This window comes from Pogonomyrmex barbatus, unplaced genomic scaffold, assembly GCF_055798465.1.
Source record: "Pogonomyrmex barbatus isolate J1 unplaced genomic scaffold, ASM5579846v1 scaffold12, whole genome shotgun sequence".
Taxonomy (NCBI): Eukaryota; Metazoa; Arthropoda; class Insecta; order Hymenoptera; family Formicidae; genus Pogonomyrmex; species Pogonomyrmex barbatus.
The window spans coordinates 4,001,036-4,020,734 of record NW_028297108.1 but is presented as its reverse complement, the minus strand read 5'-3'; the positions used below and the strand labels follow the sequence as shown (position 1 = coordinate 4,020,734).

Here is a 19,699-nt window from a genome sequence, read left to right as displayed (position 1 = left end):
TTCGGCGGTCCGGAGAACGGGGGCAAGATAGCCGCGAGTTAGGGTAGGGGGTTGGTTTCGGCGTTGGTTTAAAAGCGACGCATGCGTCTCCCGCGTAAGGGGATGTCCGGGGTGAGCTGCCGTACTCCGGCCGACGTATCGCAGTTTCTGGCTTGATGTTTGTCCGCGTGGTACTCCCAGGGATGGCTGTGCCCGTGTGGTAACCCACGAGGGCGCATCTGAACGTATTCGACGGCACATCTCTTGCGCAAAGAAAGATAGAAAAGCCGACGATAGAAGGGATAGGCCGAAGAAAAAGAATGGGCGAAAGTAAAGAAAGGGCTGAGAGAGAGAGAGAGAGAGAGAGAGAGAGAGAGAGAGAGAGAGAGAGATGAAAAGAGGGATAGAAGGAAAGGACGGAACAAAGGAGGAATTATCGATACACACAACGATGACCACGATCTGCCACGCTTGCGCCTTCTCGCTTCGAGAAAAAGTCCAGGCCTTTCCCTTCTTTCTTTCACTCCCAACACTTGGACTCTTCGTCGTCCAGTCGCGGAACTCAAGAGACCCCTGGGAGTCTACGTGGGAGATGGACTCGATGGGACCAATCGTTTTTTCAACAGGTAAGTGTGGTGACGCGTCTACATGTACATGTACCGTGAGTGTATTCGTTCACGTGTGCATTCGAACGCAACGAACTGAATTCCCGAATCGAATTAAAATATCACACAAAGATTGTTGCATAATTCTACAGATGTAAAAGTGATTGTTGATCGCGAAAGCTAAACATGCTTACGGTAAAAGAGCCATTACCTCTTTGTTGTTTGTTAAAAAAAATTTATTTCGAACGAATCAATTAGAACTAAATTATTACATCTAAACTAGTCTCATAAAATTGTTAGATTAATGTGAAATATTGATGGCTTTTCAAAAGCAAAATTAACGAACATTGCAAAATCACTTGACAAATAGACAATTCTTTAATTCTTTAGTCATTACGAAGTCGAGAATTGTAGCCCTTTTATTGTAAAAAATTTATCGTGCCATTTAGCCGAAGGTTTTGATAAACGCAGACCTGGAAAATTGGTCGAAATTTTCGTATCGAGCGACGAGAGATAGGATAGTGCATCCGCGATTAATTATTCGTGATAATTGGTCAATGTTTACGACATCGTACGGCAGAAGTAATTTACCTCCTCTTTATACCTTTATTTCGCATTTCTCCTTTTACCGTCAGCCATACCTTTAATATCACCCCTTCCCTTCCGTCGCTCCTGTTCCCCCTCGATCACTATCCCCATCACTCTGACTCACTTCCGCAATAGATGCGCATTTGCAAATGCGTCGGGTCAGCACGCAATTCTTTAGCATACACCAGTCTCGAATTCTTTAAACATGACACACTTTCAGTACAAATAAAAATATTAATTTCGCTAAAATCTCGCGCTAACATGACAAATATACATTGATATTCCCGAATAACTAAAAATCGAAATATTATACTTTATTCAGTAAGATAATATATTATATTATGAATATATAATGAATTCTTTCACAGTAATACAGATAAGATTAATCAGAGAAGGATATAATATGCATTTCAAAATGATAATAATAAAATAAAATAATATAAAATCATTCATGTTTTTTAAATAATTGATGTCCATTATACGTTTTTAAATAAAGTTAAATAAATATTTGAATTGAGTCCGTTGTCAATTTCCATTGTTTAACAAGTTTTACAAGGCTTGACAGTTTATAATAGAAATGCTAGTCGAATCGAATGACAATACAATCTACGAGAACATATGTAATAATCGTTATTATGGTTTAGCCGAATCGACCATTAGTGTCATTAGAGCTAGTGCAAACGCCAAACAATTACATATTAACCGCGTAATTCGAGTTTGGGAGTTCGGAATATTCGATAAACGCCGCATGGAAAATATTTATTAGGCGCCACACAGTGGCGGCCATCGATGTCTTCTTCACCCCTATATGGGAACTTTACTCATAAATCGAACGTTATTTAAAATTGCAAATAAAGTCGGACGACAGTAAAGTGAGTGTCGAGAGCTTAATGCAGAAATATGCGCGAAAAGCGCGAGATCGGCCAATGCGCGAAGCGGAGGAAAAAAACAGATGGAAGAAATAAAAACTCGTCTTGCGCCGTAGCTGAGAAATGCGCTCGCCACGTTCTCGGTGATAATAAAAAATTCTAAGATAGGCATAACTTAATTTAATACCGTGACCAGTGCACCGTTGACCCAATGATAAATCCCTTGGTACCCACCTCCCTCCTTCCCGCCCTCCTTTCGCCTCAGCACCGACTCTCTTTCCGTCCATTCTGAAATCTTCCCCCTCGTTCTTCTCTCGCCTCGAACAAAAGATAACAACCGGAATAAGAGTAACCGGAAAGCACGACGGTGGGTCTTAATTCAAGGCAAGAAGACGAACGTGCGCGGAAACGCGACGAAAAGAGTAATTCGGAACAGGGGGTTAGAAGGTAAAAATTGTCGACAATCATTGTATCCGTCTATGATTAAGTTCCTCAGTGAATTCAAAGTGCGACCGAGTTAAAATGAAAATTATTAAATCTCAATAAGATAATTAAATAATAAATATCAAATTAAATCAATAAAATAATCAAAAATATAAAATAGTTGAAACGAAAGTTAAAAGACACATTATTGTGACGTTGAATGCGTTGTAATTTAAATATTATATATCAAATATTACATTTAAAAAAATATTTTATGATTTTAATATTATGCATTAAAAAAATATTTCACAAAGCCTCCGGTCATGTCTCATCATTATTTAATAATACATTTTTGCAAAAAAAATTTGTGCGATGAGATATAAATAATGCAATCTAACATTTTCTGTTCTATTCACGATTCATGATAAATGAATATGTAAATGGACTTTGTTTAAATTATAACAAGACAAAATAATAAATTGAAAAATAGTTATTAATTCGTGTATTTCATTCTATTTTCTTTTCTCGCATTTACTTCTTTCATCGGAGAATTATTTGGATAGATTGGATACTCATAATGTTGGGGCAATTCGTAATCAAGTGCGCTCGAGCGATTTTCATTTGCGATCAAGTTAGTACTTCAAATATATTTCGTTTGTTTATCCCCGAAATGTATGCAACATCCGCTTAACAGCGTTCATCGATTTAAAATTCCAGTTAACGCATTTCGAAAATACAGACAAACTTGGATTATGAGGAATATGTGATTCGTTCAAACTGTAAACGATGTTAAGTAGAATAGCCGATAATAGCGTTGCCCAAGAGGCTTTAATATAATTTACGGGAAAACACGCGTAGCGACGCGTGGATTTTTCATGTATAAAATGTACTCATTTGTCTTTCTCTTTCTTCTCTCGCGAGACGCTAACGTTGTCTCATTACTTGAAATTCCCTGAAGTTTTTTCTAAATACCCGTGTTCTTTTTGCGCTTGTTTGCGCACGTCCGCTCAACGCAAAGCGGACATCAACGATGCTTCTTCCTCGAATCTTTTCTCCATTAACACCGTATTAACGTCGAGACATCTCGGCTTCTCGCAAAAAAAGAAAAGAAACAGGAAAAAAAAACAGAGAAACGCAGACGGTTCTGGGAGGATGGCAGAGAAGCTTGCGGAACAATCATACACCGTGCACATTCCGCTGACTTATGAATAAACATTTTCCGAAGGCACCCAGCGGAAAATTACTCCCGGAAATACCTCTACTTTCATCTTATATCTTCTCATAAGGCTCTCTTAGTGTATGATTCACTCCTGTTTTACTATTCGTTCTAGCGAGGCTCGATAATCGAGCCTGAGAGATTTCTGTATCCCAGGAGAAAACAGATAAAGTATTATGTCATATTTATTTTAATCCTCACTCGTTTTCTAAATTTTTTAACACCTACGTTCTATATTAATACATTTTTTGAAAATAAAATTAAATATAATTATAATTGAAAATGTCAATGTATGTACGTATAAAATATTGGAACTTAATGAGAAAATTAATAAATAAATTTCGCTTAAAAAAATCAGAAAAAAATAATAAAAACTTGTAATAAACGATAAAATTTTTTAATAATTTATGGAAAAATAATCAAGAATAATAAATAATAAATATAGCCGAATAAGTACAATAAAAAAATTATAATTGTTCACTATAAGTGTGAAAGAAAAAAAGCTATTTTCCAATCGCGATTTAATGAATGGTAAAAACTGTTTTTCACGATTTAATAGTCATATATTGATCAGTGTTTGATAATTAGTTTGCTATTATAACGTTGGTAAATAGGAAGGAGATATTGCCACTTTCTGCGAGCAGTGCAAAATCGTTTCGCGTAAAACCAATACGCTAAAGCACGAATTTATATCGAATCGATACTCCCCAGCCTTTCCCTTTTAACTGGATATGAAGCTACTGCGGTTTTGTCGCAAAGGTAAAATTACTCAATCTCTCTTTCTCTCTCTCTCTCTCTCTCTCTCTCTCTCTCTCTCTCTCTCTCTCTCTCTCTCTCTCTCTCTCTCTCTCTCTCTCTCTGTGTATGTGTGTTTAAAGTAGTCTCGCAACTAAAACACTTGCAACACAGTTAATATAAAAAATTAACACGTTTAAATATTATTTTATTCCAAATTAACAATACGTACGGATATGAAATAAATATAAAACTTTAATTCTTTTTTTACAATAATATATATCTATTTATAAATGGAATTGATTTATACTAAACTCTGTTTCTCTTTCTCATATCAGCAATGAAATATAATACAATAAATGTAATATAATGCGATAATCAATATCAAGCTTTAACAAAAATCGATCTTCTCGCGCGCAACCGCAATACGAGTTGCTATTTTTATTTGACAGAAGATCGAAAATAACCAATGTTAGTTTCGCTACCAGATATCGTATTTTAATAGCATTTGTTTAAATGTGTATCAATATTGCGAGAGCTACAATGTTCTTTGCAACACATCGTACATAGCTTAAACCTTTATATCATCATACATCTATCTATCGTAATCGACTCGGACAATGTGAAAAATCACTAGGAAACGTGTAGATTCGACTTTTCCCCTGCTCTTTCCACTCGCCAGAGTCCCTTTCTCTTTTCTAACTCACCTTCTTTACCTGTTAATGGTCTCGATCACGAAAGCAGTTAAAAATCATTCCCCAGCACGAAACCACTTCGATTGCAAGGAAACATATAAAAAAAGAGGTTTTTCGAGATGGCAAAGCTATCACTTTTTAAAGAGTTTGTTTTAAAATTACTTCGAGGTATTTTTTCGAGAGAGGAAGCAAATCTCTAGGCTTAATAGAGTGAGTGATACCGGAAAATGTAATAAATAAAATTATACACTAGAATTATGCAATGAGGCATTATTATGCATGATGATAACGTGTCATGTCTGCCAGAACGTCAGATAGCGATACTAATTAATGACGCTTTCCACATAAATTTCCATCATGAGTTCGATCTCATTGGGCGTTCTTCCTCGGGCGTGAATCAAAGAAAAGCTGATTTGGAAGAATGCATCGGATTTGGAAAGGGAAAGGGTCGGAGCCCGTCCGTAACGATCCTTCCTTTCGCGGACGGTACTTAGAGACGCCGAGCCGCGTCGAAGACGATAGAGACGGCGCGGTGGGATATCTCTCCTCTCAAAGGCGTTTGCAAGAAAATTCTCGTGGAAAGGAAAAATCTGTAACTCGACGGGAGTAGCGCGAGGAATCCAATTGTCAGTGCCAAAGGAAACGACGAGGCTAAAGCGGGACTTTCGAGTCCCGCCGGGTAATGCGAGTCCCGGCGTAGCGAGAAAGGAGATTTGAAAAGCGGAACTGTTATGCTTGCCGTCGAGTATACGATTCATACGGATTTCATCGCCGACCAATCCTCATGTTCTCGATGCTCGCGATTTTCTTCGCATCACGACGCGCGGTTCTTAAACAATGCTCGCGATAACTGCCGCAGTTTTTGCCCCGACAACACGTCGGCTAAAAAAACGGCTCTTCCTATCCTCCGCGCTTATGCGTAACGCGTATAAAAATATACAAAAATGCGTAGAGTTTTAAATTAGATTATATCATAATGGTATACGCGTAAAATTTCAAAGCAGGAAATTGCATTGTGTTATTTCAATTTTTAAATTTTTAAAAACGTAAAGATATTAAAAATTAAATCTTTAACCGACTACCATGCGCACATAAATTGCTTGAAAATTCGACCGCATTATTGGACTTATAAACGTACCTCGTATTCCCGCGAATCTCGACAAAATTATAAGGCATGAGGAATGCGAGTGATCCGATAGAAAACGGTGTAACGCGCTAACGAATGCTTTTAATCTAGTTCGGATGGGTAGTACCGCCCTATGTGATTCCGACCCTCCACCCCACGCGACCCCGAGACAGCCCGATCCCGGTGACTACAACGTGTTCGTATATATACGAACATACACGAATGCAAACGAATGCGTCCGCAATCGAACGCGACCGGTCGGTTCGGCTGCACAGTCTCGATTCCATCATTTGGGTTTCCGTTTGTAAATCGGCGAAGTCGGACGCGCGTGTAAACGATCGACCAATGCGGCGGTAACGAAGTCAGCGTTTGCTCCGCCTCGACTCCACACATGTGTCAGTATTCATCTCGCAAAAACGTCCCGTTCGTTAAACTAATAACGGATATTCCATTATCTCGATATACCCGAAATAAATCCTTTATGAATAAGTAATCGTTTATTTTCATATTTATATTTTCTAATTATAATTCCTTCAATATATGTCGAGAGAGAGAGAGAGAGAGAGAGAGAGAGAGACGTATAATTTACTAACTTACTTATTTAATAATACGGTATTTAATTTTCAATATTTATCTCCAGTCAATATGCTTATCAAGGATCAATCTAGATTGAATCATCTTGGTTACAGCATCACGTAATTTCGTTATCGAATTACCTTTCCATAAAGATTAATTTGGAGATCCATATTAGTGCATAATTTTGGTTATTTTCATGAGTATTGTATGTCTTTAAATTGCACTGCAATTTTCTTAGATCATTTTACATGTGTTAGTGCTTTATTAAACACATTAAGAAGTTTACTTATCGATATTGACAGAAAATGAGACTGTTCGCGCATTATCGGACGATAGCTGTCGCTAATTAATTTAAGTAGAAAAGAGGTGGATACTTGAAACGTTACTCGGCGGAGCACGAGCAAAACACCGCGAGATAAAATTGCCTTACGCTACAAGTTTTGAAAGTCTAAGACGATAGACGATAATATCATTTATTAAATTTCCTTCTTTCATAATTAAGCATAATTATGTCGACTATTAAAGTTCCGACGGACGCAGGAAGATGAATAGAGAAATTAAAATTTCAATGACGTTCCATGACGGTTTCATACGATTGTGGAAAAGACTAATTAAAATCCAGCGTCAGTCTCATATGTCGTTCATTTTAAGAACTGACAATTAGGTACCGCTTTAAGTAAAAGTAATGAGGAACTTAATAATTTTATTACTTGATATATTCACCTCGGGGGGTTATGGTAACGAACTCGCAATAACTTCACTTACATTAATTGCTTATAACATTCCATTCGTGTAAATCGATCGATCCTGCTTTAATATCGCGTTATATTAATTCCATGTTAATCGATTTTTTATCTCGTAAACTTTATTACAACATTCATTGTTCTTTCGTTTATAAGGACGATTATTACAAACCGATAATGTAACGCATTATATCCAACTGTTTAAATTTTCATATTAGATTAATGTTTCTAGGTTCACGGAGGGGGAATATCACGGTTAAAACAAGACTGTGAAATTCAGATTTCCTAAACGCAAATACATTTCGATTGTAATCCGATGGCACCGCGCAATTTGTAATAGTCGCGTAATTATCAATACGTGTTTAATCCATTAGCAAAATTTTGAATTGTTAGATATATATTCAACAAACAGTACCACGATTTATCGTGTATAATTGAGAGGAATAGCGCGGTTATAATAGCATATGTATCGAACAAATGTACCAATTCTTTGTATAACAAATTCGAGGCGAGGAATCACCGAAGAGGCAAAATTATGACATTATCGATATTAATGTATATGCACCCACATATTAGAGCAAGAAAATTTCATTATTGACGCTTGATACTACTTGGTGAATTGATGTTACGGAAAACTACTCGTGCGAAAGATTTCTAGTTTATACGTTTTCCGTTTTGCCCCTGAAGACGAAAAAGAAGAGCAAAGAAAGAACGGATAACACCATAATGAAAAGTCGGACTACGCTCCCACGTTTCTCACTTCTTCCTAGGCGTTTCTCACTTTCCTTTATCTCTTTCTCTCTGTCCTCTTTTCTCCTCCTTTTCTCCTCCCTGCCCTCTTTCTCGCATTTCTGTTTTCTGCTTTTCACTCCATCCTGTTCTCCCAACGCGGTACGTCCCCGTAACAAGATCCGACAACAATGCTCTCCTCTCTCGCCTTTGTTCCAAAATTCTTTGCTCGGTGTTGAGGCTTTGTGTACTCGTCATCTGTATTAATTAAAAGTTTTTGAAGGCCCCTCGTATCTGTCTTTTGAGTCTAGACAACAAGTCAACGACTGCGAGGCTTGCGACACAAGTTCGACACTTGCTCAACGCGCTATCCTAATCCCGTTTTCGTCTGTAGGAGCAACTTTTCCCTAACTCTTTATATTAGCTTTCTCGAGTTTTATCGCAATATTCGTGTGATTCCCTTCGATTAAACTAGCTCTCAACACAAAAAAATTATTAGCTTTCTTTATTATCTAATATGACCTTAATTATACATATTGTAGACTTTTAGGAAATCTTCAAATTTCAAACGAATAATTAATTACAAAACAAGAACTTTATTTTTCCTAGTGTGAGGCAAAATTATTATTAATATTCATTTTTAACAATAAAGATTCTAAATATAAATTATTTTTTATATTTAGAAACAATTCTATTCATATCATCTATCTCGAAAATCTACTCGAAATCGAATTAACAATTCTTGAAAACTAAAAGAATTCTCGTTGGTGATGTCGATTTCTCAATACTGCGAAAAGATGAAAGTTAAAGTTAAAAATAAAGACACAAATTTTTCATGAATATAATAAATTTTGCTCTCAATTTTGATCAAATGGACTACCTATCCATTAAATTTTAAAAAATAAACTATCTATCGAAAAATTCTATGCAATATATTTTCTACAATGAAGAAATTATTTCCCGTAAATTTTTTGTGATATTCGATAACTTGTGAATAACCATCAACAATGAAGGGAATAAAATAACGATTTCTTCATTGCTTAATTACAAATATGATAAAAGAGAAATGTGTGGAAACTGAAGGCAAGTCAGGTAAATCCAACAATGATATGCAGTTATGATATCAAAATCGTGTTACCCTTCATTTACTCTGATTCATAGCGGTACGTTTCATTTTCATGAAACCTCGTGGCGAGAATTTTCCCACAGTTTTTCCATTATTCCAATGCCGAAAAAAAAAATTCAAGTGCCGGTTTACGCTTTCACGGGGAATCATTTATTAATTTTTCCATTATAAATTTTTTGAAAAAGATGTAAAGGGAAATTCTTTAAATTTGCAACGTCAACAAAGCCTGTTGCACTCGATCCGAATGAATTTTTCCAACGAGCAAAAATTAATTCTGAACACTGTTTAAAGAATAAATACGTTCTTTGGCTCCGCATCAATGTTACATAGATATATACAAATATTCAACAATCGCCACAGAAATTCACAAAATCCGTTAGGCTGGAATAAAAGCCGAATGCGAGTAGACACATGACATATCATCGATGTAAATCTTAATACGTTCAAATGTCAATCGTATCTATCTTATTGTTAGCCCAGTCATCGTGACACGTCATCATGTTGATATATATCTTCGAGTCACTTGACAAAGCCTCGTCATTCGTGGCGTTACCTCCACGAAGTTAAACGAGTAGGAAGTACAAAGAAAAGGAAGAAAAGGAGATCGCAGATAGGATAGGGATTCCACTTCCGTGTATGGCGGTTCTCTTAACAGTAGCACGAAACATTGTATAGAATTCAACTGGGTGGGTTTTCCAAGCTCTTTCCGAAAAATATCCCTGCTCGTTTTACCTCCCCTTTCATCGTCTTCATCCTCCTACTCTCATCGTCCTGTCTGTTTCTCTCTCGCTCTCATCGCCCTCTTCCCCTCCTTTTTTATATTCCTCTTTCGATATCAGCCAACATCCCTTGTCAGTCGATCCCAAGCGAGATCTCTAATGGAATTGTTCCGTCGGACGATATCACGCGCTGGTTCTGCATTTTTCATCGAACATTGACTATTCGAACTACCATGAAATACTCCTCGACGGATCGTTACACGCGAGTTGATACAGAGAAAAAATTCGTCGGGATTTGGCCTGGCAGCAGGTTAACGTTTCGACTATTCGCTGAACAGTAACTCGCAGATTCGCGCATATTGTTCTTGGTCCACTCGTTTTCGCGATACGCTGTTTCGTACGCTGTTACTTTCAAATGCACGTAAATCGAATGCTGAACGCTGATAAGAATACAATGAAAAAGAGCTGAGTCGAATTGAGTCGAACGTTTCGATACCGAATATCTTCAACATTCATTTCATCGCGAAAAACATATCAGGATATATCAAGAATTTCAATTATGATTACCAAATTATAGCAATGCAATTTCATGTTCAATGAAAATTCTGTGAGCATTCTAATATTCGAGTCACGCAAAAATAAATTTAAAAAGCATATAATAAAAATTAAAAAATCGCAAACAAAATAGAGTTGTTAAATTAGCTAATATATATATTTTTATAATTATTTCTTAACTTTTTTCACTATACGCATTTGTATTTTCTTCGTTTCTTTATTTCAGACTCTCGCTCGTAGTTTCCTGAAAATGTGAATTAACTTTACACTATAGGAGGCTGGGTAAATCGGAGGGTATTACCGGGTACCTTTTTTTACGACTTAAGGGCTTTACCAGGTTTAAAAGTGGGTTATAGTGGGAGATAGGTTACGAAAAGCGTGTTAGGTACGGTCGATATACCATGAATTAAAGCCAATGTCTTTATTAAGTTCTTCCCTCATTTTTGACATAATGTTTCACAATCGATTCCGCAGTTGTTTTTCATATTTTTTTTATCGTTTTTTTTTATGTCAATGGGGAACAATTTCTTTTAAAGTCAATTAAAATTATTACAATAAACAGAAAGAAAACATCGGAAATGCGATGCCATTATGGTGTACAAATTCTCAAATGAGCCCCATTTTGCGCAACGAATAATTTATTTGCGAATAAGCACACTGCAAAACCATCACAACAAAGTTTCTCTTTTAACAATTTGTGCAGATTTAATTATCTGATGCAAACGGATTTACGATGCGTAAAGTATTATATGCTTGACAGCGGTTTCTGATTATCAATTATCATTGCGTTTGAGAATATGCGCTCGAGCGATCAGAAAATATTGTAATAACAAAAAATAGAGACGGTCACGCTATTTAATTTCCAAAAATCCCGAAAAACTTCGACTGCATAACGGAGATGTGTGTTTGCCGGTGCACTTTCAAAAATCCGCGACCAAAATCAATTCGGAAAATGCGAAGCATCGGCCGATAAGTGAGTGACTTTCGATTTGGTCTAAAATATCAGTAGAAAAATCTTTCGATACTGTTGAATGACTTTATATAAAATTGCAATACCGACAATAACAATTTTCCGGCAATAACAATTGAACGACACGATGATAAAATGGATAATTTTCGAGTCATGCGCGTCGAACAGCTTTAAGAGCTTTCTTAATTGATCGACCAACTGAGGAAGGAGTAAAAGGAAATCGTTAAGTGCGAGCGACTGAGGAAAATTAAGGGAATATCGGAGTGGTGGATGGGACGACGACGGAAAGTTCGCATACTACGGGGAAGAGATAGAGAGCGTTGTGGGTCGAAAGAAAGGAGAGGGCGAGGGACGGGCGAAAGGAGACGAGTGGAAGAGAAAAAAAGGGCTCAAGTGGCTGCAACTTCGGAGGGTTTTCTAGTCGTCCAGGTAGCCGTAAAGAATTCATGAAAGGTAAATCATTTCCTTCGACCGCTCGCTCGCTCGCCTTGCGGCGTAACGCCGGAGGTTTCCTTAATGTTGCGATATTTTACGAGAAAACTCTTTAAATCTAATATATTACCGGCAGTAATTAAATATAAGTTACACCACGGGGAAGCTCGCGCGCTAAAGTATAGTCCGTCAGCGAGGGTGCGCGGTACCGACCATTTCCCGAAGGGGATCGGACAATAATTCGCCGCTCGCGAGGATGAAAACTTTTGACAGCTCCGCGAGCGGGGCGGAGGCATCGCCATCGCGCCAATACTTTTATGGCGGGCGTGGAATTTACAGAAATGTTCATCGACCTTGTTTCTCATTCCCCATCTCCATCCACGCGCTTTTGGGATAACAAGGATAGCATTTCGCGAGGACGGTAACATTTTCGCTAGCAAATTGATCGTTATCGACGGGACTTTTGACTGATGATGAAACGATCGGGTGTTCGCGGAGAATCGCGCGACTTTTCTTTTTTACTTCTCTCTCTCTCTCTCTCTCTCTCTCTCTCTCTCTCTCTCTCTCTCTCTCTTTAACTTCGGTCATTTCCCCGTCGGAACTTCGAACTTGGGTGCGAAAAGTTCTTTCGTTCCCATGAAACCATCGGCTCGACCGCTTGTTCTACAACTATCTCGCTCCCACCGGAAAAGCCGACACGTCGACTACGAAGTCAGGTGTGCCGCTACCTAGTTGGGATTTATGTATGTCACGACAGCCTGTTGCTCGGTAGCCAACTCATACGTATTAGGCTCGAGCCGACGACAGGTTATTACCGGGAGCTGAGTCTAAAACGTACCGCACTCCCGAGCGTCGAATTTTCCACATTAAATTTCACTGCCTCTCCCTTTAGGCAAAGTGGATGTGCAGTTTGAGGCCCCGGCGAATTTCTGCGTTAAATAATAGCTTCGCTCTCTTTGTTATCTACTCATTCATCAAAAAATTTACGTGTGTATGTAAATACAGCCTCAACGATCAAATTACACGTTCGAATTGTCATGTAAATTTTGATCATTATTCATCGGCTGATATCGCGATACTCTCTGGTCAGATTACCTGCGGATTCGAAAGCTTATTTTGAAACTTCGATAGCCTCCATATCGATGCAACGCCGATTAAGCGTTGTAATCAAACGATAATGAGGCTGAAGAGATTGTGTAATAATCTGACATGTAGTGCTCGTATCGTGCTTACATATTAGCCTCTGCGCGATTATTGAACGTAGGATTTGAAAATTGCATATGAAATAATGATATTAGATTAAATTAGAATGTGAAATAATTAGAAAAAAAAATTGTCGTAAAATTGGACATTGAACTACTCTTTGTTTCATTATTAGCAAATTAACTGTTAAATATGTATGTATATTCCATATATATTCTTTTGAAATTTAAAGAATGATTTATTTTAACTTCTCTATATTTTCTCCAAACTAAGTCTTTCGTGGCAAAGTGACAACGGTTGTTAAGAATTATTTCGCAAAGATTCGAGGGGAAAAGCATCGAGAGAAAATTGCTTTCATCTTTAAGCATCAAGGGCGCAAAATTTTTAATATCAGAAACGTGATTTAAGACCCGCGCTTAATTAAATGGGATCGAACGGACTTACATAAAATAAACTAACCATTCGTGAAAAATGTACGTGCCATCTTGACATTTTCCGGAATAAAAATCTCTTCCATGTAATTTGTCAAATTGGACATCACCTGCCATTCGCCAAATAAATACCTTCTCAATTTTGTGACTATCTTTTATGAATATGCAAACGCATGTACTCTCCGAGAACATGATATCCGTGATAACCGAAGAGAAACGAAGGAAAAAGTGAGAAGATATAAGAAAGATAAATCACGAACTCAGCGGCGATCAATCTTGGGATATCTGCTATAGAAAGCTCTTCGTATCTAAGCCGTAACTTAAAGTCTGGAAAAGGGAATATGATGCACGGACGGTTGTCAGTCCACGAAGGTTGTGTGATCCTTTTTTGATTGCAAGTCGATCGTCGCGTCACTCTTAATACAGTAGAAAATGGTAACAGTCTCGACGATCTCACTGTAAAGTAGCTTCTGTAAAATTCCTCTGTGTTCTCCTCGTCGTTCTCCCTTTCCTCCATGCTTTCCCGTTGCGAACGCGTGCCGTTGTACACCGCCGCAAATTATATTTTGTCGTGCTTTCAGCGCGTCTTCGCTTCAGAGCGAAGATAGTTTCCGAAATTCAAAGTCGATATCAGATCAGACACATACGTAGAGTGCTTTCAGAGTAAGAAAGACGCGGTGCAATGCTCAGTGACGAGCGGCCCTTACGGAATTTCAACAAAAAGTGCCGTTTCTGTTCCTCCTTCGGTCGGCTTTGCGAAAACCGTTTCCTATCCTCCCGTTGCCCACCCCCTCGACCCCGTGATTTTCTTCGAGATATCAAGATGAATCAAGACATGGACGGCAAAGTTGTGCCGGCATTAATTCGGCAGGTCGTGGAACTACTCTGTGAGTGCTATCTAAACATGCTAATCCCTACGTGGCCACTGGAAGCGCACCCGAGTAAGAGAAGAGCGTCCATCCTCGTTCTCTGTGGCTCGTCCTTAGTATCCGTTTCGGGAACCGCAAAGCCCGCCAGGCCGTCGAAACTTCCCCGCAGGACATATAAATGGCCGCCTTGGGGACAGCGCTCGATGTGAAAGGAGGGACGGTATCGGCCGGCCGTTTCGCAAGGAACTCTCCGCACGGACGTCGAAGGTGACCCCGGACCAAATTTATTAAGAAGACAGTGCGCCCTGCCGTACGAGAAAAGATGGGTGATCCAATCGTCGTTTTTCTTCCCTTTTCCTTTTCTTTCCCCCTTTCCGCGAATCACTGAAAACTCTCACACACGCACGACACGCGACGAAAGCGATATCGTCGCGGTTCACGATAACGCGGCTTTTGATAGCGAGATATTTCATCCTTACCGGATCGGTTACTTACGGTTCGGGATGCTTTAAATTCGCGATGTTGCGGGAGACAGCGAGGGGGAGGAAACGCGCTCGTAAAACGGTACGCATCCATATAATGTATCCCTTCTCGCGTAGAACTTATGAACTTTATATTGTGCCGCTACGTGGACTTTTACCATAAGGTGAAATAACACCAAGTTCCCCCGAGGGTCGCACCTTATTTATATAAAAGATGAAAGATGATAACCGTCATAAAAACGCATACATTCGCGATAATACATCTGAGACCTCGATGTTGAATTTTCTAACAGAATCCTTACGAGAATCGTATCTTCTTTCGTCGTATAAGAAGTGAAAAAAGATCAATGTTTATCGAAGCTGTTGGAAGTCCCAGTTTTAATCCGCTCGATGATCAATAAATCAAGTAGACCTAATAATTTTGTTGCTCACAAAAAAAGTATGTACCTTAAAGGCTTGTGTAAAAAAGTTATAAGAACGCCACAGTGAGTTTCGCGCGCTTACGGTCCGTCAAAGACTCGCGCAATTATCGGAAGTAAAGAGTTTGTTATATTTATTTTACTTGTCGTTTTCCGACTTCTCGCCGTCCCGTCGTAAAGTTAAAACAGTCAAGTTTAAACAGTCAACAATTTGTCATCATCAAATTACTCAAAGAGCCAATCGGTCGATTACCGCGTTTATAACTTCAAATCTTATTTTAAAGTAAATTTTATCGCGATGTGTTTAAATTGGAAAAACATATTCTGATTTTACTATTTGTACAATAGATCAATATGTAGTATTTGTATAATAGATCAATTTAAATCATTTTTTTGTGTAAATCTACGAGAGCAGATCGGATATACTTGTTATTGAGTGAATAAATTTTACATCCGCGAATAAAATCGTCATGATAGGTGCATATATGTCGTAATACGCGTACACAACGTATGATATTTCCTATTTTACAATTTTTCGCATTTTTACAATATACGCTCAATAATGTCGTCCATTGAAACAACCTGGTAACGCATTTGCTGTTTCGTCGTCGGTGCGTTGCACGGGCAAAAAACGAGTTTCGCGTGTAGACTGAATACAATCGACATCGCCGGCGCAACGATGTACCGCCATGTTTGCATGTTGAGTAGATATATATATATATATATATATATATATATATATATATATATTGTATATAATCCGCGTGACCGACAGTCACGTTCCTGTATTCGATACACCGAAAACAAAATACAGCGAGTTGTGTCCGAGAAACAGCCCCGCATTGTCATATGTTAAAAATAATATTTTTCGATAAATATTCGCGAAATACCCGGTTTTCTATAGGTTCGTATATATATATATATATATATACGAGTAAAAAAAAAAAAGAAAAAGGAAAAAAAAAACAAAAAGAAAAAACAAACGCGAGAAGATTACCGTGGTGCGCGTGTATATTAAAGCGTACATGAAACCGAGAGGAGTAACGCAAACTGGTTTATATCATTAGTGGGATTGCAAAACCGGGAAATGTTCAAAAGCGTATTTCACTCTGCGACGGTGCACACGACGGTAATACCAACAACGTTAATCCAACTGAATGAAAGACTACGAAAGACGAGCAACAGGAAGCAAGAGTCCACTTGGCGCGCCCCGTATACACACGATCATATAATATGCCGTGTGTGCGCCGCACAAGTCAGTCGGGAATCCGCTGGCCGGCCGTATAATTTTGTTTGTTTATGGTCGGCGCGATGCTCGATTTTTCACCCCTAATGGACACGCTTCAACTGACAAATGACCGCCGGCCGATCCTTTTTTCCGGACTGTCCTGCGGAGTAAGAGCGACCGCGTCGGCTTATGCCGCTTATTTAATGTTCCGTTCTCGTAAATTTAGAGCCGGCGACTGTCTACCGTGCGTCTACGACGTGCGTATGAAATATAAAAGATGGCGGCGGATCACAGCGCGAAACAAACCCCCCGGTGATTTCAAGCAAACTTGGGACTTCGCGTTGCGTTTTTTTCTGCGAAATATTTACAGCGAAATGTTTGCCCCGCGTAAGATACAGAAAATATTTTTCCAAATACAAGATTTAGCGGTGGAAAGAGAAATGATTGTAAAAAGGACGATGGAATTGAAAGTACCGAATGAAAAATAACACGATTGTAAGATATAAGCGTAATTTGGATTTTCATAAAACATAGATACAATTTACCGAATATAAGAATTGCACGATTAAAAGTATTTAACTATGCGCAATCAGAATCGATAGTAAAAACCACGTTTTCTGGAACGAGGATATTCCTCTTCACTGTGAAGTATGTCACGTGTACCTTGCGATATCAGCTGGTTAAAATTCTAAAAGAAGACACGGCGCGAAGCGTATTTATAGAGTAATTAAAATGGCACAAACTTGACTCTTGGAGAATGTCGTTTCGAGAAAAAAAAGAAGTGGAGACGTGAGCGGGGTGCGGGCGGCGCGGCGCACGAAACAAGGCGAGACAGGGTGAAGAACCCGCGGAAGTTTAATTTCGAGGCAGTATCGGCCGGTAGTGCCGTATACCACCGGGGCGGTGTTTAAGCTTCGTCGTTGCATCCAACACTAAATCATAAGATATTAGAGAGTGTTCCGGACTCTCCTCGCGCGCCCCGACCCGCCCCCGCACGCGAATCCTTTTGCACCTCCGTGGCCCGGGCATGGGGTAGAACCAATTTTTCTCTCGGCTGTCGCGCCAAGTTATGAAGAAATGAAGCTACCCTGTATCCTGCCTGCCTGCCACCTGCTTCTTTCGTTCCTCTTCTTCCTACCTTTCGCTTTTCGGTCCACGGATACGTCGAGGGTCTTCCGTTTTTGTCATGTTCGCGCGACCGACCGGATGTTTACTTTCCTCTCGGCCGAGGAAACGCGTCCACTTCTATCTCGTGTTCTCCCCGTCGACATCCATCTCGGTAGAATCCAATAAAATCAGACGAGAACTAATGCTCGATGTTACCGACCTTACCGCTTTTCTCGCGCGGCGTCAGCGGGAAAGTGGCATCGCGGTGAAAATTGCTCTCGAAGAAGCGACGTGGATCGTCATCGCAGATGGCGGCGATAGCCGTACGATAGCTCGTGCCAAGTCGATTTGAATTTGCCGTTCGATCCCTACTTCTCGAAAGGGCAGCTTTTCTCTTAACGGAATAGAGAGTAGACGTTGCTGTTCCAGGGAGAAACGGAGCCCCGTTTGGGGCTGCTCGAGGGAAATGTGTAAAGAACAGATGAACGCAGCGATTACGCGTACATAGGACACTTAAATGTGATAGAGACATTTAAATGTGATAAAAATAATGGAGCTCCTTCGATCACGGAGAGCACGAGGGTGGAATCGAGGCGAGACGGAATAACAAAAAGAGACTCGCTCCCTGACGTTTTCCCAGGCTTGACATTATGACTCTTCACTGCGATTCTATTATGACACATGAAGTCGATCATTGCCGGCGGAAATACAATCCGCCGTCGATCTGCGCGAATAAAGATACGAAGATATCATCATGATAGGATGTATCGCGAGTCTCGGTCGTAACGTAACGTACTTAATCGTCGAATAGCGTTCGACAACAGCTCGAATAGCGATACCAAAATATTGCTTGGCGTTTCGGGGGGAGAGGGGGGAAACGTCGGGGGATGGTACACGGCATGCTTACGTAACATTCGAAACGAACGATACTAAAACTCGAAGCTCGAGAGACGTTAAAGCACGCTAGAGAGACATTTGGGGGAGTGTTTCGTCGTCGCGGTCTCGCCCATTGTGCCGGCGTTATTAAATTAAACGCGGAAGAAACTACTTAATGCGCGTTCCATATGCAGATTCACGTCTCTGTCCCCGGTTCTTACACGGTCTCATACTCGCAAGATAATATGGCCTCTTTGTATCTGTTTTACGACGCCCGTTGCCGTAAAGTCCTGGCAGCTATGGAACCTTAGAGTCGGAAAGTTATACCGGCTGCCCTCCCCTTTCCCTCGTTCTTCCAGCGCGCAACACCGTTGATGCACGAATAGATACATTCTTCGATCTCCCGTTTAATCGATTACTCACCCGAAGGACACTTAATTCGAGTGGTATTTCTGTTTGCCGAAGGGATACGAGCGACGGCGACGTCGGAAGCATCGCCAGGTTAAGCCATGGAGTTTGCAGGACACGGGGAGGGACGGCGGGGGTTTTGTTTGCACAGAAAAGTACACATCGACACCGTGATCCGATAAAATCCTAATTAAATCGATTAGGAGAGCACCGCGACGGGGACGTACAAAGGGGATGTTCTGACCGCTACTGGTAAACCGTCGACTGGAGATAATGCTATTGGAAACTTGCATAACTATGACAGGACAGGCAGGTAGATAGGGGAGAGGGAGTGGGAATAGGGGAGGGTTGGGAGAAGGAGGAGAGGTCGCGCTCGATAATATCGCGGACTTCGGAGGTACGAGGTTGAAGGGTTCCATTACTGACGATCGCGCGGGAGACCATTCGGATTAAATGGCAGGACCATGCGCTCGCCCGCGCAAATGTTTCCGTAAATTTCAAATAATCCGTTACTTCCTAGGTAACCTGCCGCAATAAGCGGCGCGGAACGAATAACGCGAACACTCACCTCACTCGATCACCGTGATATA

The 19,699-nt window shown here is 39.8% G+C and overlaps 2 protein-coding genes across 11 annotated transcripts in view; one reads left to right on the top strand and one right to left on the bottom strand.

Moving 5' to 3' along the window:
* Lar (tyrosine-protein phosphatase Lar) overlaps window positions 1–19,699 on the bottom strand; it is a 382,209-nt gene that overhangs the window by 219,619 nt on the left and 142,891 nt on the right. The window lies entirely within an intron of this gene.
* The window catches only part of LOC105428220 (uncharacterized), a 79,275-nt gene continuing 59,733 nt past the window's right edge, over window positions 158–19,699 (top strand). For both annotated transcript variants that reach the window (XR_967976.3, XM_089071374.1), the window contains exon 1: window positions 158–605. The gene's annotated coding sequence lies outside the window, so the exon portion shown is untranslated. The remainder of the gene's footprint in view (window positions 606–19,699) is intronic.